The sequence below is a fragment of the Meriones unguiculatus genome, chromosome 4 (genome assembly GCF_030254825.1).
Source record: "Meriones unguiculatus strain TT.TT164.6M chromosome 4, Bangor_MerUng_6.1, whole genome shotgun sequence".
In the NCBI taxonomy this organism is placed as follows: domain Eukaryota; kingdom Metazoa; phylum Chordata; class Mammalia; order Rodentia; family Muridae; genus Meriones; species Meriones unguiculatus.
Window position 1 is genome coordinate 108199459 of NC_083352.1, and position 22795 is coordinate 108222253.

Here is a 22795-nt window from a genome sequence, read left to right on the forward strand (position 1 = left end):
GCAAATGTCCTTATTGTGTACTTGAGCCTCTTTTGGATATATGCCTAAGAGTGGTATGGCTGGATCTTGAGGAAGCGCTATTCCTAGTTTTCTGAGAAAGCATCAGATTGATTTCCAGAGTGGTTGTACAAGTTTACATTCCCACCAGCAGTGGAGGAGGGTTCCCCTTTCTCCACAACCTCTCCAGCATGTGTTGTCACTTGAGTTTTTGATCTTGGCCATTCTGATGGGTGTAAGGTGAAATCTCAGGGTCATTTTGATTTGCATTTCCCTAATGGCTAATGACATTGAGCATTCTTTAAGTGTTTCTCTGTCATTCGATGTTCCTCTACAGGGAGTTCTCTGTTTAGCTCTGTAATTGGATTACTGGGTTTGCTGCTTTTCAGCTTCTTTAGTTCTTTATATATACTGGATATTAGCACTCTGTCAGATAAAGGGTTGGTGAAGATTCTTTCCCAATCTTTAGGCAGTCGTTTTGTCCTGTTTTCTTCTTCTTCTGATGTCCATCCTCCTTGCCTTTTGGGATGCGGATTGAGCAGTTTATTTTCATCAAGGTAAAGCAGATTTAAAAAAAACAATCTGATGCTCTTTGGGTGGATGACACCTAAATGATCATCAGTACAAAGTCGCAATTTATTTCTAATATCAGAGATCAGACCTCTACTCTTGCCTGATGCGTCTAAAACAAAAAGGGGGAACTGCAGAGAGCTTCGTAATTCTGCGCCTTAAAGATGGAGCTGGTTTCTGCCTTCCACCTTCCCGATGGTGAGTGCTGTCTGTTACAAACAACTCCACATTTGGCTAAGGCCAAGGATCTGGCTTGCTTCCATGTATGTGGACCTATCTGCATTGCCCACATGGCACGCTGGGGTTGGCTACCCAGAGGCTATTTAAGCTGTGGGCTGGCTTTCCCCAGGGTCAGATGATTGTTCAAGGTTCCTGAATAAACTGCGTTGAAAACAAAAAAACAAACAAACAAAAAAAACATGCAATCATTGCTTAGACCTTCAGGATGACCCTCTCAGAATACTTATAGCCATAAAAAAGAAAAATCCCAGAATGTGTTTGGAAGCATGCACAGTAGAGAGCAGATTCCTCTGCTTACTGAAAGTTGCTCCTGGGCACTCATGTAGGAGTCTGTCTCCATAAATTTACAAATGGGCTTTATTAAAAGAAGTCAAGTCTTCAAAGCCTCTCATGCTACTGAAACTTGGGAAGGGGGAGTTTTTAAAAATTAAAGCCCCTTTCAGTTTCCTTTCCAGAGACCATCATTTTATGCAAATTGTACTTTGTAGTCACGGCATAGTCACTTAAAGCATTTTATTTCTTCCATGTGGGTGAAGCCTCAAGGTTTCCAGCTTTTGTGTTGCTGTCTGGAGGAGGCCCCTTTTCAGAGCTCTGTCTGTCTTTCAAAAGGTGCTTGGAAATGATTTTCCAAGAATTGTCAGTGGCATCCAATTCTGTGCTGGAGACTTCAGTACTCAGGAAACTGGACTCATTATTTGTAATGTTTCCAGCAACACTGGTGGCCCTGATGGGTTATGTCACTGTTGAGCCCAGAAACTGACATTTTGTAGCTTGTCCGACAGGTCTGAAGTACAGGGTTGGCTTCTGAACACATGAGCAGGGCCGCAGGCTCTTCCCTTCACACCCTTTTTTTTGCTCTTCTCAGGTGCCTGTCAAGCACAGGCTGTTCCCAGCGATAAGAACACAGTTGCCTCTTCCTCTTCTTCAAGGTCCTCACCAGGGCTCTGCTGCTTCCTCCATGCAGGGCTCTCAGTTTTTATGAAGACTCTCTGGCTCATGGTTTTCACACCTCCATCGTGGGAATACAGGACTTCAATTGGTTAGTTCTGTGTCGTTCTTCGCAGGTCTTAGCCTTTTACAATAACTCTGTGAGAGGTTGTTAAAGGAACACAGGAGAAGTGAACTGAAGGGCCCCTTCACTGGGATTTTCTTCTAGTGGTAAAATGCTCTCCGCAGAGGGTTGACAGTGGTGGGTATTCCTGGTATCACGGCACCTGTGACTTTGTATTAAAGTTGGTAATAATTTTGTTAATTTATGACTCTCTCAATGGGCACTAGAGCCTCGTTAGGGCAGAGACACTGGATCTGCTGCTATGAGTTCCTCGACTTTGTCCAGATGTATTATTCATTACCCAGTGAGATGACTGGGAATTTCGCATAGACGTGATGTCGATGATTTGTGACCAGATTTAAAACGGACAAAAGGAAGAAAATAATTCCTCCCAACTCTCCTGCCTTTCGCCTACCACCCTCTTTCCACAACAAACATCTCTCTTCTTTCTTCAAGCCAGTATGCAAATGCTGGATCTCTATCTTTCCTCAGGGCAGCTGTGTGGCCTGTTCTAGGGGATTGCTGCTGCAGTAAGAAGAGTCTCCTTCCTGTGCTGGAAGATGTCTTTCTAGAGCAGAAGTCCGACCTTGTACGTTGTCAGCCGAGGTTTGACTCTGTTCAACTACACACCTGCCTTTGATGGACTTACCAGACTTCCGAAAGGATCTTGGGATGGAGGAATTATCCTTCAATTCTTCTGGTGCCCCCTGCACACTCTACCTGGCAGGTGCACCAGGCACACAATGCATTCAGCAGTAATTGCCTCTAAAATACTTAAACCTCACACTGTTTAACACCTGGGAGGGATTTGACTGAATGGCCATATTAGCTTGATGCTCAGACTGAAGGAAAAAAAAAAGCAACACCTCCTTTTGACATCTTACCAGCATTTGTGTGACCCTGCGGGTACACTGGGAGCTGTAACCAGGCCCAGCCCCACACCCCTACCTGGAATTCGTGTGTCTGTTCCCTGTGAGTCATTGCCATCCCCAGAATTCACCCACACTCAGTTCTCACTGTCACTCCAAACAACATTTTCATGTTGGATCTATGGAAGTCTAATCATGGAGGGTCAGTATTTGGGAACCACCAAGTCATGATCCAGTGTGAAATCTAACTTTCAAGCTTATGTAAACATAGGAAAGACATAGGGAAGACACATGCTGATGGTTGCAGGCTCAAAACTACCTGGCTAGCCAGGAGTCACCTTTCAAGACACACTGACGACATAGTATGTGTTTAGAAGGATTCCTGAGTAATTCTGTATGTACCATGGTCAACTGTGCTGGCTAGTTTTATGTCAATTTGACACAGGTTAGAGTCAGCTGAGGGGAGGGAACCTCTATTGAGAAAGTGCCTCTATAGGATCAGGCTGTATGGAAACCTGCAAAACAGTTTCTTAATTAGTGATCAAGGTACGAGGGCCCAGCCCATGGTGGGTGGTGTCCTGGGTTCCGTAAGAAAGCAGGCAGAGCAAGCCATAAGGAACAAGCCAGTATGTAGCATGCTTCTGTGACCTTTGCATCACCTCCCGCCTCCAGTTGCCTGCCCTAGTTGAGTCCCTGTGTTGATCTCCTCAGAGATGAACAGTGACATGAAAGTTTAATCCAAATAAACCCTTTCCTCCCCAAGTTGTTTGGTCATGATGTTTCATTGCAGCAATACTTACCCAGACTAAGATACCAACTGTCCTGGTTTGTTTGGCACATGTGATTTTCGTGGTTGGCATGGGAAAATCTTAGGGAGAGATCAGTCAGCTAGGGTAAATTGACTACCTTGGTAGCCCATGATAGCTTTAGAACTTTCAGATATCCCAGACTCTGCTAGCTCGGGCTGACAATCCAGGCCTCAGCTAGACCCGTGTTCCCTGCTCCTCTTTCTACGTAGGCACATTCAAAGCACAGTGCTGCACCCGTCTCCAGTGAGCAACTCCCTGACAGGGGGAAAGGACAGACAGCAGAAGAAAGAAGTATGGCTCTTTGATATCCAAACACACCTTTTCTTTCCCTTTGTTCTCTTTTCAGGCAAAGAAACGTGGAGCCAGACATGTAAGAGCTTTTAAAGTATCCATTTCAAAGGAAAGGCTGATTCTCTGAAAAGCCACCAAACACACTGTCTCATCCTTCTGCAGCTCCTGCCCAGTCTATGGACAAGATGCCTAGGTCAGACACATTGCCTGGGATGCCATCAGAAGGATGGAGATACCTAAGCCCAGCTAGAGAAGCTGTAACATGTCCCCGAAAGCAGAAGACCCAATGACTCTGGCCCTGAAATATGGACTTTGTTCTTTCAGTCCAGCTCTCTAGGGCAAGGAAGGGAAGCAAAGGGTGGAAATCAGTGCATGGAAAGAAGTCGTCTGGGAAGCAGGGGGGGTGGGGAGACACTCTTCAATGTGGGAAAGGAAATGTGAGCAGAGCTTGGATAGTCCTCTGCAGCAACAGCAAAATGAAAAGAGAGACTCCTTCGTAGAAGACAGAACAGAACTATAGGAAAAAATCCATAAAGTCATACCATGTAACAGGTCTCACATAGGAGGTTTATTAAGGGAGAGGACACAAAGACTGTCTCTGGGTAAAGAGTGGCAGGAAAGAGAGAGAGGGTGAAGTGAAAAGTATTTTTGTAAGGTGATGCAGCACATGTGCCAAGAAGAGGTCATGCAGCTTGGATAACAGTGGAAGTGAGTTGTATCTTGGCACCTGGTGATGACATGTCCTGTTGTCGTCAAGTCCACAAAGCTAACCATGGAGGTGCCTGATGGCTACCAACAGTAACTGGGAAGGTATACACCCTCTAAACTCTTTTGCTATTTCCTAGCTACATACCCCAAGTTACTTGCCATAATAGTTTATGTCTGGACTGCCTTTGTTCCATCAGTTGGTCCTCTGGGAAAACTTCCCTTGGCCTGATGTTCATGGTACTTACTGTCTCATGGTGACTTCCTTCTCCCTGGCTTCCTCCCCTCCTGCTACATCTTCATCTCTCTTCCCTCCTCCTGGCCTCCTGGAGGTCCCTCTCAAACTCCAAGCTCAGGAACTTAAGCTCTGCCTACCTCTCTTCTGCCCAGGCACAGGCATTAGCAACTTTATCAACCAATCAACTTTAAATTAAGTAGAGCAAGGTTTACACAACAAAGACAGGTGTACATGAGAACGTGCTCATGTTGGCAAACAGATCTTGGGAACCAGTAATTAGCATTAGAATACATAACACCAGACTAATCCCAAAGGAAGACTCAGGGTTAATATAAGCCCCCAAGAACTAACACTGAGTAACTTACTTCTTTTAGCCAAAGACTCTAGAATCTCCACAAATAGTACTGATTTTTTTTTCCTCAAATTGACACAAACAAAAAAATTCTGGAAAGAGGAATCTGACATAAGGAAATGTCCCCATCAGATAGAGCAGTCGTGGAACAAGTCTGAGGAACATTTTACAGCTGACGATTGATGGGAGAAGACACAACATTGTGGGCAGCGCCATCCCCGGACAGGTGGCCATGAGAGGTGTAAGAAAGGTGGCTGACGGTAAGCCTGGACCACAAGCCAGTAAACCATGGTCTCTGCTTCAATACCTGCTTCAATCATCCTGAGTTCCTACCCCGATTTCCCTTCTTGATAGAGTATGATCTGTAAGCCATATAAACCCTTTCCTTCTCAAGTTGCTTTCTATCATGGTGTTTAATCACAGCAACATAAAGCAAACTCAGGCTAGCTCCATCTCTTGGAGACAAAACATTCTGATTGTGACTCTGTGGGGGACTCTACTCATTCAGATTACAATGCTTCTGCGAGATTGTTTCAAGAAATCACCCAATATCCCCACATCCTGAAAAACTCAACTGGAAATTATAAGCACTCGTGCATATGCACACATGATCCATGTAATTATAGTTACGTGTATATGTAATATAAATATTATGGAATCTATGTATATATAGGTATATATTTATCATCTGTCTATTCTCTATTATCAATCAACTATCCAACTGGATATCTATCATATAATATCTCCTTTTCCCTTTTTCTTTGTGTGCCTGTATACATGTATGCATGAATGCATGCATGTATGTATGTATGTATGCATGCATGTATTAGTTACTTTTTGATGTTGTGATTAGAAGAAAGAGTTTATTTGGGCTTACAGTGACAGAGGGAGAGTCCATAATGTCAGGTTAGGCATTGCAGCAGATGGCTGGAGGAGAAAGCTGAGAGATCACACCTTCAACTGTAAACGTGGAGCAGAGACAACAAACTGGAAATAAAGCTAGGCTATAAACTCTCAATGTCCTCCTCTAGTGACCCATCTAAATGGCACCGTTCCCAGGAGAGCAAGTATTCACACACATGTGAGTCTCTGTGGGACATTTTCATTGTAACCTTCATAATACATATTGCAGAAGATTATCAGAAAGCAACAGTCACTTCCATCTCAAGGATATATTGATTTCAACATACTTATCTATCCGGAGATAGAGGCCTACAGCTGTCCCTCTTCCTGTGAAACCAGTAACTGAGCTTACAGTGAAGGCAAATATTTCCCCAGCCTTCATTATTGAGTTCACTCAATTCTGCAGACAAATAAACCTTTGTATACATACCAATGAGACATTGCAGTACTTAACAGAATATAGTCAATAAAACAAACAAACAAAAATGCCAGTTGGTGTGAGTTTACTTGCATAAATAATATGTTAAGATACAAACTAGTATCACCAATTCTTGAATTTTTTATAATTAAAGATTTTCAAATAATTATAGGAAATAGTGTAAAATACCTATTTGTACTACAGTGTCCGCGATGGCTGCGTCTTGTAGAAACATAGTGAGCATCATACCTGCTATGCAGACAGGGACCGAGTTACCATATAGGCACCCTCCTTCACAAGGACCCTCCCACTGACCTTTCCTAGCCTCACCCACCTGCCGCCATTGCCCCAGCACTCCTGGCAACAGCTAGTCAATTACATATCTCAGTAGTTTTGACATTTCTAGACCTTTGGCTGGGGGAGTCCTGCAGGATGTGGGATGGACTTCTCCCAGCTTGCTTTTCTGGAAACTGGTCCAGGTTGTGTGCAAGCAGAGGCTTACCCCTTTTCATCTGTGAGTGGTGTGCTCTCACGCACCATGAATACCTGTTTTAGGATGCTGGCTGGTTTCCACTTGGGGGACTATTGTGGGTAAAACTGCCACAAACATTTTTGCACGGGGTTTTGTGCAAACAGAGACTCATCTTTATAAATGCCCAGAAAAATCACTGCTGCTATACAGCCGACCTCGTGTTAGTTATTGAAGCAGCATCCACTGGCGTTTCCCAACATTCTCTGTGCCGCTGCATTTAATTTTGTCATACATCATATCTTAATCATTTATATGTATGCATACATACATATGCAGTGATAATACGACGTTTTTAATCTTTGTTTCCTTATTAATGGTGATATCAAGTATTTTATGTTTACTTACCACTTGTGTAAATTTTTTTGCTAAAGTGTCTTTTTATATAGTGAGATCATTTTCTAAAAAAAATTAAAAAAACAGTTATAAAAATATTGAGTAGTCGTGACCCATACACCTAGGTAAGGAGCTGCTGATAGTCACTAGCTCCTGGAGGAGTGAGTCAGTGCTTTTGTAGAGTGGGGCCCCTGACCATGCTTTGGTGGATGGGTCCTCTCACAGTATATGGCCACATAAACTGGACAAGGTAAGTTATTTACAATAATATTAAGTAGAGTGCATAAAGCTGGGAAGTGGGTGGGAGATGGTAGGTGGGTCTGAGAGGGGGGAGGATGAGTGATGGTACATATGATCAAAATATACTATATGTGTGTATGGACTTCTCAAGGAATTTCATGTCACATTAAAATGTTATGTTGTCAACTGAAAGAAAAAAAAACACATGATAATCTCCTTAGATGCTGAAAAAGCATTTGACAAAATCCAACATGCATTCATGTTTAAAGTTTTGGAGAGATCAGGGATACAAGGCACATATCTAAACAGAGTAAAGGCAATATACAGCACGCCTATAGCCAACATCAAACTAAACGGAGAGAGACTTAAAGCAATCCCACTGAAGTCAGGGAAAAGACAAGGCTGCCCACTCTCTCCATATCTCTTCAACATAGTTCTGGAAGTCCTTGCTAGAGCAATAAGACAGTTGAAGGAGATCAAGGGGATACAAATCGCAACAGAAAGAGAAAGACACATATGGTATATACTCACTCATATAGACATATAATATAGGATAAACCTACTAAAATCTGTACATCTAAAGAAACTAATCAAGAGAGAGGACCCTGACTAAAATGCTCAATCCTCACCCCGAAAGGCAAAGAGGATGGACACCAGAAGAAGAAGAAAACAGGAAACAAGTTAGGAGCCTCCCACAGAGGGCCTCTGAAAGGCTCTGCCCTGCAGACTATCAAAGCAGATGTTGAGACTTATGGCCAAACTTTGGGCAGAATGCAGGGAATCTTATGAAAGAAATAGGAAATAATAATAAGAGCTGGAGAGGACAGGAGGTCCACAAGGAGAGCAACAGAACCAAAATTTTGAGTACAGGAGTCTTTCCTGAGACTCATACCAAGTACCATGCATGGAGATAATCTAGAACCCCTGCACAGATGTAGCCTATGGCAGTTCAGTGTCCAAGTGGGTTCCATAGCAATGGGAACAGGGACTGCTTCTGACATGAACTGATTGGCCTGCTCTTTGATCACCTCCCCCTGAGGGGGGAGCAGCCTTACCAGGCCACAGAGAAAGACAATGCAGCCACTCCTGATGACACCTAACAGACTAGGATCAGAAGGAAAAAAAAGAAACCCTCCCCTACCAGTGGACTTGGGGAAGGGAGTGTGTGGAGAAGGGGAAGGAAGGGAAGGATTGGGAGGGGAGGAGGGAGGGAACTAGAGGGGGGATACAAAGTAAATAAAGTATAATTAAAAATTAAAAAAGAAGAAAAAGTGTTATGTTGTAAAATTTTATGGTTTATTGTTTTTTTTTCTTTGTCAGATAAATGGGTTTCAAATATTTTATGCCAGTATGAGATTTATCTTTTCTTCCTCTTAACAGAGACTAGAAGAAAACAAGCTATTTTGATGATGCCCAATTTATTTATTTCCCTTTTATATATAAGTGTCAAACCCATGAAATATATTCTTATCTCTATATAATCTTTACTCTTTTATTCTCTTTTTAACGCACTTCAAAAATTTAAGACAGCTCAGTGTTGAAGAGCACATAATACTCTTGCAGAGGATCCAAGTTCAGGTCCCAGCATACACCATGAGAAGCTCAGATGCGCACACACACAAAATTAAAAACAAGATCAAGTTTTAAAATGTCTTTTTAAAAATATTTTTATTAGTTTTTGAATTTATTCACTTTGTATCCCAGCTGTAGCACCCTCCCTCATCCCCTCCCAATCCCATACTCCCTTCCTCTCCTCCTTCCATGCCCCTCCCCCAGTCCACTGATGAGGTGGTCCTCCTCCCTTTCCATCTGACCATAGCCTATCAGGACTGTCTGACATTGTCTTCCTCTGTGGCCTGGTACAGCTGCATTCTTTCCCTGCCCCCCAGTGGGGGAGGTGATAATTCTCTATAATATGCTTAACTTTGACTTAAGCTCATTTTAAAAATCTATTTTGTTTTGTTTGTTTTTTGTTTGTTTGTTTGTTTTTATTTTTTTGTTTTTTGTTTTTGGTGTTTTTTTTTTTCTATATTATTACCTCTTGATACTCAGTTACTTGTGGGCTATTTATTGACGCTAACTTTTTTCCATTGACTTCATTTTGTGCACTCCCCTTCCCCCCTACAAATCACGGGCATATGCCTGTGAGTCTACTGCTGGACTCTGGTTCCATGCGTCTGTGTGTCTGTCTCTCTTCCAATCCATACAGCTAACTTCTCTGGCTCTACGACTCATTAGCAGTTATTTTGTTTTTAAGAACATTTTAGCATTCTAATTCTGTTGGTTGCTCATATATAATTCAGAATAACATTGTCTCTATCTCCAAAACATTTCTATGTTCCATAGGAAAAACACAGCACCGGTGGATCATATTGGAGGACAATGAGGTCTTTCCTGTGTTGATTCTTCCAACACGTGTACAGTGTTTCTTCATTTTAATCTTTGCCTACTCAGCTTCCAGCTACATGTTTTGTTATGTTAACACACAGGTGTTTCGTCCTTTTTTTTTCTATGACAACATTGCACTTCTGCTGTCTTTATACATGATTATTACTTGCCGAAGGTAACAGTTCAGGTTTTGTTTATTTCCTATGACTTTATTAAACTTATATGTTCTAGGACTTTTTTCTTTCCCCGCTATCTCGCTCTCCTTTCTTTTTCTTTTTTCTTTTTTAAATTTAATTTTATTTTATAATTACACTTTATTCACTTTGTATCCCCCCATAAGCCCCTCCCTCCTCCCCTTGGTTCCACCTCCCTTCCCCTTCTTCACGCATGCCCCACCCAAAGTCTACTGATAGGGGAGGTCCTCCTCTCCTTCCTTCTGATCTTAGTCTGTCAAATCTCATCAAGAGTGGCTGCATTGTCATCTTCTGTGGCCTGGTAAGGCTGCTCCCCCTTCAGGGGGAGGTGATCAAAGAGCAGGCCAATCAGATTATGTCAGAGGCAGTCCCTCTTCCCATTACTATGTAACCCACTTGGACACTGAACTGCCATGGGCTACATCTGTGCATGGGTTCTAGGTTATCTCCATGCATGGTACTTAGTTGGAGTAGGAGTCTCTGGGAAGACCCTGTATTCAAATTTCTGGTTCTGTTGCTCTCTTGTGGAGTTCCTGTCCTCTCCAGATCTTACTATTTCCCACTTCTTTCATAAGATTCTATGCACTCTGCCCAACAGTTAGCATAAGTCTCAGGATCTGCTTTGATAGTCTACAGGGCAGAGCCTTTCAGAGGCCCTCTGTGGCAGGATCCTAGGTTCTTCTTCTGATGTCCATCCTCTTTGCCTTTCGGGATGGGGATTGAAGTTTTAGTCAGGGTCCTCTCTATTGATCAGAACATTCTCCCCAAGCATGGTTGGATACCATAAAAAGCTAAAATGATACGCTCAGGATGCGAGGCTAAGCACTGCACTCAGGGTCAGCCGCTTTCGACCCAGAGAAGAGCATGTCTGATTGCATGCGGGTTGATGCCCCAGGTCCCGCCTCTGAGAAAAAGGTCTCGGACGGGTCTGATGCTCTTTGGGTGGATGACACCTAAATGAACATCGGTACAAAGTCCCAATTTATTTCTAATATCAGAGATCAGACCTCTACTCTCGCCTGATGCGTCTAAAACAAAAAGGGGGAACTGTAGAGAGCTGCGGAATGCTATGCCTTAAAGATGGAGCTGGTTTCTGCCTTCCACCTTCCCGATGGTGAGTGCTCTCTGTCACGAACAATTCCACATTTGGCTAAGGCTGAGGATCTGGCTTGCTTCCATGTATGTGGACCTATCTGCATTGCCCACGTGGCACGCTGGGGTTGGCTACGCAGAGGCTATTTAAGCTGTGGGCTGGCTTTCCCCAGGGTCTGAGGATTGTTCAAGGTTCCTGAATAAACTGCATTGAAAAAAAAAAAAAAAAAGAAACTAATCGCTCTCCTTTCTTATTTCCTTGTTTTGCTTTCCTTTCTCCCATCCCTCTTTCCCTCTCCTCTTTCTTCCCTCCTTTCTTTTCCTAATACATTGCAATTTTACCCACTTACAATCCTCTCTCTGCCTCTCTACCTCTCTCTTTCACACACACACTTTCATTGCCTCTTCTTGTTCTGGTTTTTAATTTTAGAGGACAAAGTTCTCATCCTTTCACTGCTAACATGTTACCTGAACATTTTTCGAAGATAATTTTTATCCATTGGAGGAAATATCTGGTATTTCCTTTTTGTGTTGTTGTTTTTTTTTTTTTTAATCATGAACAGCTTTTAAATTTTTGCCAAAAGCATTTTTCACATCAATTAGTTTGATCACTGTGTTCATCTGCCAATGGAGTAGATTACATTGATTGATGTTTGAACACTGACATAGCTTCCCAGCCTTGAAATAACACTTACTTGGTCATGCCATATAATTATGCTTATTTACTGCTGAATTTTTACCTCTAAATATTTTTAGGGAATTTTGCATTTGTGTTTACAAAGTATATGCATCCACAGTTTTCATTCTTGTTCTGACATTGGCTGTGTTTATTATTAGTGTAATTGAAGCTTCAGGAAATGTGCTGGGGATAATTCTATTTCTTCTGTTTTCAGGAAGACATTATAGGGAATTGTTATTCATTCATCTTTGAGTGTTTGATAGAGTAAATTTAGCCGGGACTCAAATGTCTTTTAGAACGTTAAATTAGAGGACTGGTCAGATGGCTCAGTGGTTGAGGACACTCACTGTTCTTGCCGAGGACCCAGGTTCAGATCCCTGCACACACATGGCCGCTCATAACCACCAGTAGCTACTGTTCCCAAGGCTCTAATGCACTCTTCTGCTCTTTACAGGATCTCCACTCATGTGGCGCACATTCATCCATGAAGCAGACACTCAGCTGCACTTGCGTGGTACACATGATATACACACATACATGTAGACAGACTCTCAAGTACATACAAATGCATCCTTTTTAAAGTCAGTTCCTTAGTAGTTCTATGGCTATTCGGCCTCTCTGTTTTACAGTGTGTTTTTAAAATTGTGGCTTTTGAGGAATTGACTCTTTTCATATAAGCTGACAAATTGTGTGAAAAATTCATTGTAGCATTCTTTCTCTATTCATCTCCTTTTAAAGCAGTGTGATTTGTCTACTGGGTCCTCCAGGGATTATTTAGAAGGAATAGTTTATGATATATGTGTGTGTGTATCCTGATATGTATATTATTCTATTCTGATAATATATTATTTCTCTCTATATAATTATATATATAGGCATATGTATATATTAAATAATTTCTAGTTTTGTTCCATTTTGGTCAATAAATGCATTTTTATGATTTCAAACTGGGAAATTTTTTTCTTGGGGTGTGGCTCTTTTGATGCATGTTTCCAAGTACTGGTAAAGTGTGCATAAGCTCATGATACATATACCAATACTCATTTTTAAAATGACTAGCTGTTCAAATCATTGAGCAACTTCTCTAATCCTGTCCTCCTCCTTCTCATCATCATCATCATCCTCTCACTACTCTTATTGGGGACTGAGCTTATGGATTCACCCATGTCAGATATTCTACCACTGAGCTACATCTTCAGTCCCCATTTTAGTGTTTATTTTGAGCAAGGTCTCATTGGATTGCCCAGGCTGGTTTTGAAATTTGTAATCATCCTCCCTCAAACTCTTCATATCGAGGGAGGCAGGCCTTCCCCTTTATTCCCAGATAAAGTCTACACACCAAATACCACCCCTATTCATATAAACTTCAATCCCTCCACATTGTGCTCACACTGGAATATAGCATCTTTCACTTGGAAACTGCAGAGGCTGGAGAGAGAGAGAGAGAGAGAGAGAGAGAGAGAGATCCTTGGCTAAAGCAACATGAAATAATGATCCTGGATGAGGATTTGAGTAATGACACAAATTCATTTTCATATCTAGGGCTCACAGTTTTAAACTTTGATCACACTCTTGTTTCAATGCTCACTGTGGGCTTTAGTCTTTTTGAAGCATGTATCCACTTTCCCCAGAACTTTCACAGGACTATTTTTCTTGCTGACCACACTGTCGCATTTGCTTACACATGTATCTTGGGACAGCATGACAGTGCCAACTTTAAATCCATGGCCTGTATCCATTCCTCAATTGAGGAACATCTGAGTTGTTTCCAGATTCTGGCTATTACAAATAAAGCTGCTATGAACATTATTGAGCAAATGTCCTTGTTGTATAGTTGAACATATATGCCTAGGAATGGTAAAGCTGGATCTTGAGGTAGCACTATTCTATGAAAGTGCCAGATTGATTTCAAAAGTGGTTGTACAAGTTTACATTCCCACCAGCAATGGAGGAGAGTTCTCCTTTCTCCACATCCTCTCCAGCATGTGTTGTCATTTGAGTTTTTGATCTTAGCCATTCTGATTGGTGAAAGGTAAAATTTCAGGGTCATTTTGATTTGCATTTCCCTGATGACTAAGGATACTGAGTATTAGTTTAACTGTTTCTCTGCCCTTCAATATTCCTCTATTGAGAATTCTCTGTTTAGCTGAACTCAGTGGCTGGCTCTTTGCCTGCCCCTGGAGTGTGTGGGGGGGGGCAGGCTTAGAGGCCACAGAGGAAGACAATGCACTAGTCCTCATGAAACCTGATAGGCTAGGGTCAGATGGAAGGGGAGAGGACCTCCCCTCAGTGGATTGGGGAAGGGGCATGGGAGGAGAAGAGGAAGAAGGGAGGGTGGGATTGGGAGGGAATAAGGGAGGGAGCTACTGCTGGGATACAAAGTGAATAAATTGTAATAAATACAAAAAAGAAAAAATCCATGGTGTGATTACCTGTAGAGTTTAATGTGCTATGTCAGCAGCACCATCTACAAAAGGTCTGATTCCATGAAACTTTGGTGCATGTAACTTCTTTCCTAGGCAGAGTCCTCACCCCTTTTCTTCCAATTAATTTGCTTTATTCTTGGCACCAGTGTTTACCTCCCCTCCCCTCCATACCCATTACCATACGCTCTGTTTTAAAACATTCACATTATGTTTTCATAGTGACTATGTGCTGTTAATATACGCTAATATTTTATTAAGATATTTAACTTTTACTTCCCACCACAGTATCTGGCCCATAAGAGGCTGATAAATGTGCATTTAATGCAAATTTAATCCAATTTGTAAGAAGCAAATAGGAAGGCCTGTATTACAAGTTGAATACTTTGAATTTCTTCAGGAGTGACGTTTATTTTCTTATGAGGCCAAGCATTCAACAGAGATTAAAATCTATATGAAGACCCATGGATTTGCCCACTAACGACAACAGCGTATTTATATTCCACATGGACACCTATCAATTTCGAACTTCCATTGGCTCCATTGCGAATACCCAATGCCTTATTAGAACACGGATATTGATTACCCTAGAAGAAAAGGTACTGAGTTGTTTGTTTTGTTTTTTTTTAACCCAGTATGACTGTGAAGTGTCCATTTCAACTTCAAAGTCCCATCAACCAGGCCTTTCTAAGTCACACCAGTTGAATGTGGCAAGCCACTGAGAGGCCTGTGCTCCCTCGAGTATCTGTGATCTGGCTCCAGTGCAGCCAAGAGTGATTGCCCTCCTGGAGGGTCACCACGACCCGCAGATTGGCCAGATGTGCTGCAGCTACTGTCTGTAACAGTGACACCATTTGTTCACCCTCAAAGGGTACTGACCTTAGTTAACCTCCCAGAAGACTACTGAGGACAGTCCTGCTGCTGACACCATACTGCAGAGAAGAAATCATTTTGCTGAGAACTGACACCTCTTGTCCATGACATTCGTCTATGAGAGCTGGAGCTGGACATTATTAATTAGTTTTGATTTCCAAAACTCATCCGCCTTACTTGCTTCTATGAATATTGGCCAATATATTAGCAATCTAAAAGGAGGGAAGAAAGAAAAACATATTTTAAAAACTTGCCATGCACATAGACAACAGGACTTAAGTTTTAGGTACTCAGTAACCTAATAAGTAAGCAGTTGGCATATTCAGACACAGACTTTAACCTGAACTCACTGCCTTCAGCAATCCATGTGTTTGTATTCCCAGAGGTTCATACACGAATGGCTTTGAGTTAAGAAATATGTTTTTCTATACATGTCACCCTGCTCCTCTCATGGAAATGCTGGGGAGATGTTAAGGTGGTTTGTTCCCTTCTCGAATCGAGTGTGCAGATCTCTGCAGGGTTAGCTTTCCCTCAACCCATCAGGTCCCCCCTGCCGTTCATGGCTGAAATATCCTGTTAGACTGACATGGCCATAAACGCAGTAACTGCCAAGTTTATAGACCAGCAAAGAAGGCTAGAAATCCAATTATCAGTGAACCAAAGAAACCATCTTCAATAAAGAAGATATAGGGAGAGATGTCTGGGGGAGGGAGAGTAGAGACTGACTGACTAACTCAAAGCCCATGTGAGTTCGCCCCCTGCTGGTCATATTAGACACGGGAGGGCTATAATGGATTTCTCTAACAAGTCTTGGTTTTCACTGCATGCTTTTCTGAGAGTATTTCAATTTTGAGTTTCTGAAGATGAGCACGAGACAAGCACTTCTCAGCCTTTCCTCATTCTTAGAAACAATGATAAGAATTTAAACATCGCTGTTGGCTCAGCCCTTGGCCTTTGGATACCAGGCGAATGTAAAAGACGAAAAAGGAGGACCTTCTGGCCTTTCCTTGGCCTCCAAGCCACCATTAGGGCTGAACTCCAGGAAGCCCTTAAGCATGACCTAGCCCTTGGATGTTCCCTAAACATTTTCTGTCCCGATTGGCACTGGGAGAAATCTGACTTCACGAGGTGATGGGTTCTCTGAACGTAATGCCCTTATGGAGTAATGGACTTGTGTCTCACAGACCATCCCTTCAGGCCTTGGGAATTCTCCTTGCCAGGCAGCACACTGTAAGTGTCTCCCTGAATGCTCATCCTCGCCGCCTGCTCTTTCTCGAGCTTCTTGGGAGACCCAAGGAAAATCATTAATTGATTCCCTCAGTAAGTGGAGGCTTACAGGCAGACATTCAACTCCAAGCTGACCGAGCTTTGCAACCAGTCAGTTGGATCAGGGACAAGAGTTGTTCTCAAGGCACGTGAAGGGTGGGAAAAATATCAGAGAGACTGATGCGAGGAAAGGATAAAAAGACAAACCTTCTAGGTTGAGTAATTCATAAAGAAAAATGTAGTTTTTGAGATACTGGGCTGAATTCCTATATCAAGCTCGAGATATTGACTCAAGATTCATCAAGGTCCAGGCTATGTCTTGTTGGCGGCTTACCTGGTCCTCTTTTCTTACCTCTTAGCATCTTATTTCTGTCCTCTGCTTGTAGTTATCAAGCCTCCAAGAGAATGGACAAGAAATAGACCCTGTGATTACACACACACACACACACACACACACACACGGAGTCTTACAAATTACCCTTGTCTCTACTTCAGCTGCATTTGTTAGAATAACCATGGCTGCAGCAGAGATGGTTCAAGTAAACACTTCAGTCAGCCATGTGCTCTGAGATAACTGTAGGGATGGTAGTGTGGGGGTGAGGGAGAAGAGCCATGGGCTCTGAGGAGCAGCTCTCAGGGAGACAGAGGGATATGGGGAAGCATCTGTGCCAAGCATGCACTCAGCCCACCTATGGAGCAGGCACATATACAGAAGGGTGAAGGGGAAATGACAGAACGAGTGACTGAGAAAGGGAAGCTTTTCTTTGCTGGCTCCATGCCGGCTTCATCGCTCCCATAATTCCAAGCTGTCTTCCTGCCCTGTGTTACTGGAGAGAGTCATGTGATTCACAGCCGTGATTTCCTGATGTTTCATCTATCTCAGGTTCTTTTTTGTGGCTTAGACACACTTTCTTTGTAATCTCACTGACACCCATTGCTAGCACTACAGAAAACAAATGTTGCTTGCTGACCTTAGCATAGCATTGCTCCACTCAGTCAGGTGAGGAGAGAAAAGCTTATGGAATAGGCAACCTCCCTCGGTTCTTTGAACAGCCTCTAGAAAAAGCTCTGGTGCACATTCCTTGAGAAATATCCATGCCCTTGGGCAGTCATCATGCAAATAACACCTCAGACAGGTCCCAACAGCAGAGGCCTCCTGACAAGGACATCCCTTAATAATTGACTAGATTAACTGAACAACATTTCAATAAGTTCCAACCACGTTTTGGAGGTCATCAGTAAAATTTATTTTTTCTAGTGACCCATGGCAGAAGAAAAATTCAAGTCCGACACCTCGTGTTCAGTGTCTGCTAGTTGCAGCATTACTTATTTGGTTGCCACACTGATACTTAATAAGTGTCTTCAGACTTGACTGAGCCCTGTCATGATAAGCGCGCCTATCCAGTTTATCCCACCAACTATCACACTAGCACCCACCAAGTAGTAATACTTAATAGCTTTTAAACAAAAACTTTCAGCATTACCTGGTTATTACACACACACACACACAGACTTACACACACCCAAAAGGCAATGTCATTTATATAAAACTTTTAAGTTGTCAAGACAATGGATGAAATTAAATTGAAATGTCTCTCTAGTCCTTACTGGATTTATATTTAATAACAGGTAAAAAAAATATGATAAAGCCAGTTTAAAAATCTAGCATTCAAGAGGAGAGGCTCCTGAGGTCCTGCTTCCAGCCGTGGACGTACAGGCAGGTAGTGGCTGCTGGAGGGGGGGAGCTGCTTTGTGTGTGTGTGTGTGTGTGTGTGTGTGTGTGTGTGTGGCAGCTATTGGTTGGTTACTGATGACCCAGTGAATGACCCCATACCAATGTGTGTATGGGTAGTAATAATTGGACTCAATGGATTACTAAAAACATAGGGATTAAGGACATGCAGTTAGGAAGGAAATATATTTTAGAATAGCCCAAGAGGAGCTGGAGGAAGGCTGAATATGACGGAGATGCATTGCATCCATGCATGAATCTTTTTACAGAATAAATTCAAAGCGTCAATGGACACCAGAGTATAATGGCAATATTTGTGGTCATGTGTCTGCCTTATCCCCAAACTGCTGAGCTCCCCAGCTGTTATACTGTATGGTAATTCTTCTAGCATATGATTTGTTTTACAGAGTAGACCCAAACAAGAGTTTTAATAGGTATCTTTATGATGGACATTAAGCATATTTTATTTAATCTTGAGAAACCATACAAATATGTACACTAATATACTTTGTATGCTCAATATTTATGGTGATTTACATAGTCTTATGTTTATGCATGTTACTATTTACAAAACTCATTTGTTCAGCAAATATTTGAGGCTATTCTGCATGCCACGCACTGTGGATATCAAGCAGGAATAAGACAAGCCCACACCCACAAGACACATTTTCACTAGGGGAAGTCAGACATAAAAATGAAGTATAGATGATAAAGTGTTGAGGACAACATGATAGAATGTGTTCATGGGTACTATAAAGAGGAGGAGTGACCATTTATTTTGTTTTGTGCAGAGACAAAGCTAGGGCCAGACATAGATGATTAAGTATTTAATGAATGACTTTTGCTGGTGACAGCAGAGTCCATTTGGAAAACCCAAGACAGATAAACCTTCTTCTGAGCTCTCAGGACTGACAGTGTAGAAGGAACGTCTCCAGCAAGAATGAGATTCAATTGAAGAAAATCATTGTTCAGTGAACTGTTGCTAAAACTTGACCCACAATCTCACAGCTGGGGTAAGCTCTGGCTCCAATGTCAGACAGAAACTTTCTTAGACACAAAGTGGAAAAATAAACCTTTGCCATAGTGTCCTTTTTCTGTGTGAATGCAGAGAGAATTTGTTGGTATTTGGAAATGTCTCATTATCTCAAGGACAAGCTAGTAGGATGCAGGCAATTGAGAATATAAACAAGTCAGCAAGACCAAAGGGAAAGCCTAGTCCAGTGCTCCTGGAGTCAACATGGTCTTGTAGCATCTAGGCTACGCTTATGCACAACTGTCTTCACAATGCCAACACATCACCCAGTCCCATATCTACTGAGGCCTAGTTAGGCTGGTGGTACTTTTCTTCTGAGTGACTCTTAGTTTTCAAAAGGAAACCTTAGAAATGTCACCATACTTAACCACTGACATGCTTCCAAAGCAACTTCCCCCATCAGTGCACTGTGAATTAATTCTCTCAACAAAGTCATTGTGCAATTAGCATATTGGAGCTATGGAGCATATTGTGACTTGTCTTTTACTGTTATAGAACCTCGTGACCAAGGCTTATTGGGCCTTATTGTACCAAAGGGATAGGAGTCTACCATGGTGAGAAACTATGTCAGCAAGCTGCAGGCGTGGTGGCAGAGGCAGGAAGCCGAGCACTCACACCTTTAAAGACAAGCCAAAAGAGAACTGGAACAAAGGTGAAGCTATAAGCTCTTAATTTCACCCCTTAGTGACATATTTCCTTCAACAAAGCGGAAGCTCCTAAACCTCCACTAGGGACCAAGCATTCAAATACCTGAGCCTATGGGGAACGTTTCTCATTTTAAGTCACCACAAAGATAAAAGAGGGGGGTTGGTAGCAGGCAGCATCGTGAGCCTCACAGGGTCTACACTTCAGACTGTCAACTCACTATTAACAGTTAAATACATGATGTAGCAGTCCGTGTTAATTTCAGTAAATAACTAAAATAAACCAGGTGACAGACAGCAAATGGGTAGATGTGGAGTGGGATCAGAGCCGAGACACTTTTAGCAGGGGGTCAAAGAGGGATTTTTGAGAGAAGATAGTATGGATTATAGCCCACACACAGCTTTAATTTAACAGACTTGAACATTTTTATATCCCAGTATCACCCAGGGCAGGACGCAGAAAATTGAAAGGACTCAATAAAAAGAGGTTGAAATAAACTCTGCAGGATAACCCCGGATTTTCAAGGTGTGTCACAGAAGTAGGGGATGCCAGGCAGAGGATAAGGGACCATTTAGGATGGAATTTCTTTGTGCCACACTATAGCACCAATTATTATTGATTTGATGTGTACATTGGGATTGGAGAGATAGAGGCTCATGACTCATTTCCTTCCCTCTGAGTTCTATATCGACTGCAGAGTAAGGGGAAAAAGAGTAAAGACAGTTGGAAATCACAATTTCAGATCTTTATGTTAGATTTATACTAACAGGCTTCAGTTTGGAGAAATTCACTTCAGTTGGAAGCCATGGTTAAGTTACAAGGTTCTAAGCCTAAGATTGATACGGCTGGGACATGAGATTGGAGGAAACAAGTAATTCAGATAGTAAGAGACATTCTAATATGTTCTCAGGTGTTAGAAGTGGGTGTACACCTAGTCTTTTAACAAAGGTATTTGCAGCAGAGAAACAATGACCCAACCAAGTAGAGCAACCCAGAGAGAAAAGAAAGCAGTAGCTGGTTCATGTCTTGCATAATTCCCACATTGGAATTCAGAGAAAGGAGAAAAACCTATTCAGTGAATATTCCACAATATCAATCACTTTTGTGGTCTAGTTATCTTAGCCACTCATCAGTGATTTCAAGGATATGCATTTTTTTCCATACATGATAATTGTGTTCTGAAAGAATAAGAGAGTGGTCCGATGGAAGTTATTCTGCTGTAGGCAGAAGTAAGACTCTCAGATCTGTGTGATGTTTCTTGCTTTTGTCTGCAGTCTGACTCAGGAGAACAAAATAGGCATTTAAAAGGGCATGCATCCAGAGCTAAATATGGATTTGTGGAGAGGGTGCACTTTCCTCAGTCCTTAAGCTTCCATTAGTAAAGATTTCCATTCTATAATTCATCATGGAGCAGATAAAATATTAGAAAATATTCTGGTTTGATGACAGTTTCAAAATTACTACCCAGGAAAAGATATCTTTTATCTGATGCTTTCTCTCTCTTTTCTTTTTAAAACTAATTTTAGTTAGTATTAAAAGTCACATGTTTTATAATACATCGTGCAAATTCAGCCTTTCCTCCAATAGCCCACTCTCATGTCAGTTTTAGACTTGCATTTTTAGTTGGATAGAACTGTCTAGACTAGAGCTGACCTCAGTGGTAGAGTGTGATGGTTAATGTTAGCTGTCATATTGACAAAGAATCATAAGGGGGATAGGCCTTTGAGCAGGTAAGTGGAAGGTTATTTTGATTACATTAAATGGAGTGGGAAGAAAAGCCCACTGTGGGTGATACCATTCCCTAAGCTAGGGGTGATGGGCTGTGTGAGTGGAAAGCAGGAGCTAAGTGCAGGCATGCATGTATTTGCTTTCTTTTTGTGGCTGTGGATGTGATGTGGCCAATGGCTTTAAGCTCCTGCTGTCTCGACTTCCTCACAATAGATTGTACTGTGAACTGTGAACTCATGTAAGCCCTTTACCCATTAACTTGTTTTTTCCAAATACAAAGCATATGCTGACTCTTTTACACAGATGAAAGGTTACGAGAAGGTGCGTTTACCCCATGGATGTATTCTTGGAATTTTCTCATAATCTATAGCTTAGGTTAAAAAGAGCAGGACCAGGCCACACTAATCCTTCTGGATGGAGAACATCCATTAGAGCTTTTGCTTTTATGGCTTAGGGGTCATAAAGTGGGGTGGTGGTGATTAAAAATTTATCTCTGGCATTAGGCTCTCCAACAGGTTCTACAGAAAAGGCTGTTGCCTTGCAACAAACATTTTTTCAAACCCTCATCCTCGGGCTGTGTGATGTAGGAGAATTGTGATGGCTTATCTCCTGGTTATCCTGAAAGGACTCTGTGCAGGTGCTGACTTCTTGATACATTTGGATGACTTCATGGTAGAAAGGCTCAGTCCCATGAAGAGGTTGCTTGGTTAAGGTGGACTTATTCCCTACCTGCCTCAGTGTCTTCTCTACTAGCTGTGATTTATTTAACTCATGGGGACATGGGTAAGGGGCATGTTCCAGATGCTTGGCATTGTCTTTTTGATGTTCATAATAGGAATCTCTCTGCTGAACGGTGTTATCTCAAGAGGTTTAACTGTTTACATGTCACTGTGCACCTTCAACAAGAGGACAAAACTCCAAGAAAGGTATGACTAGGAAGAAGGACAGTGTAGCCTGTAAATTCACTTTGAGAGCAGAGACCAAAATAAAGGTAATATAGCAATGCTCATGCTAGGCACTCAGGACACCATTTCCCAGAGTCAAAAGTGTGACCCTGAGGGGGTAATTGTGAAATAAAATTATGGGAGAGAGGCCATGGTTCTGGACAGAGATTTAACACTGCACCCCAACAAATCAGGCCAAATCAAATCTGAGCCACTTCTAATAATGGAGTCCCATCCAACTGGACTCTTC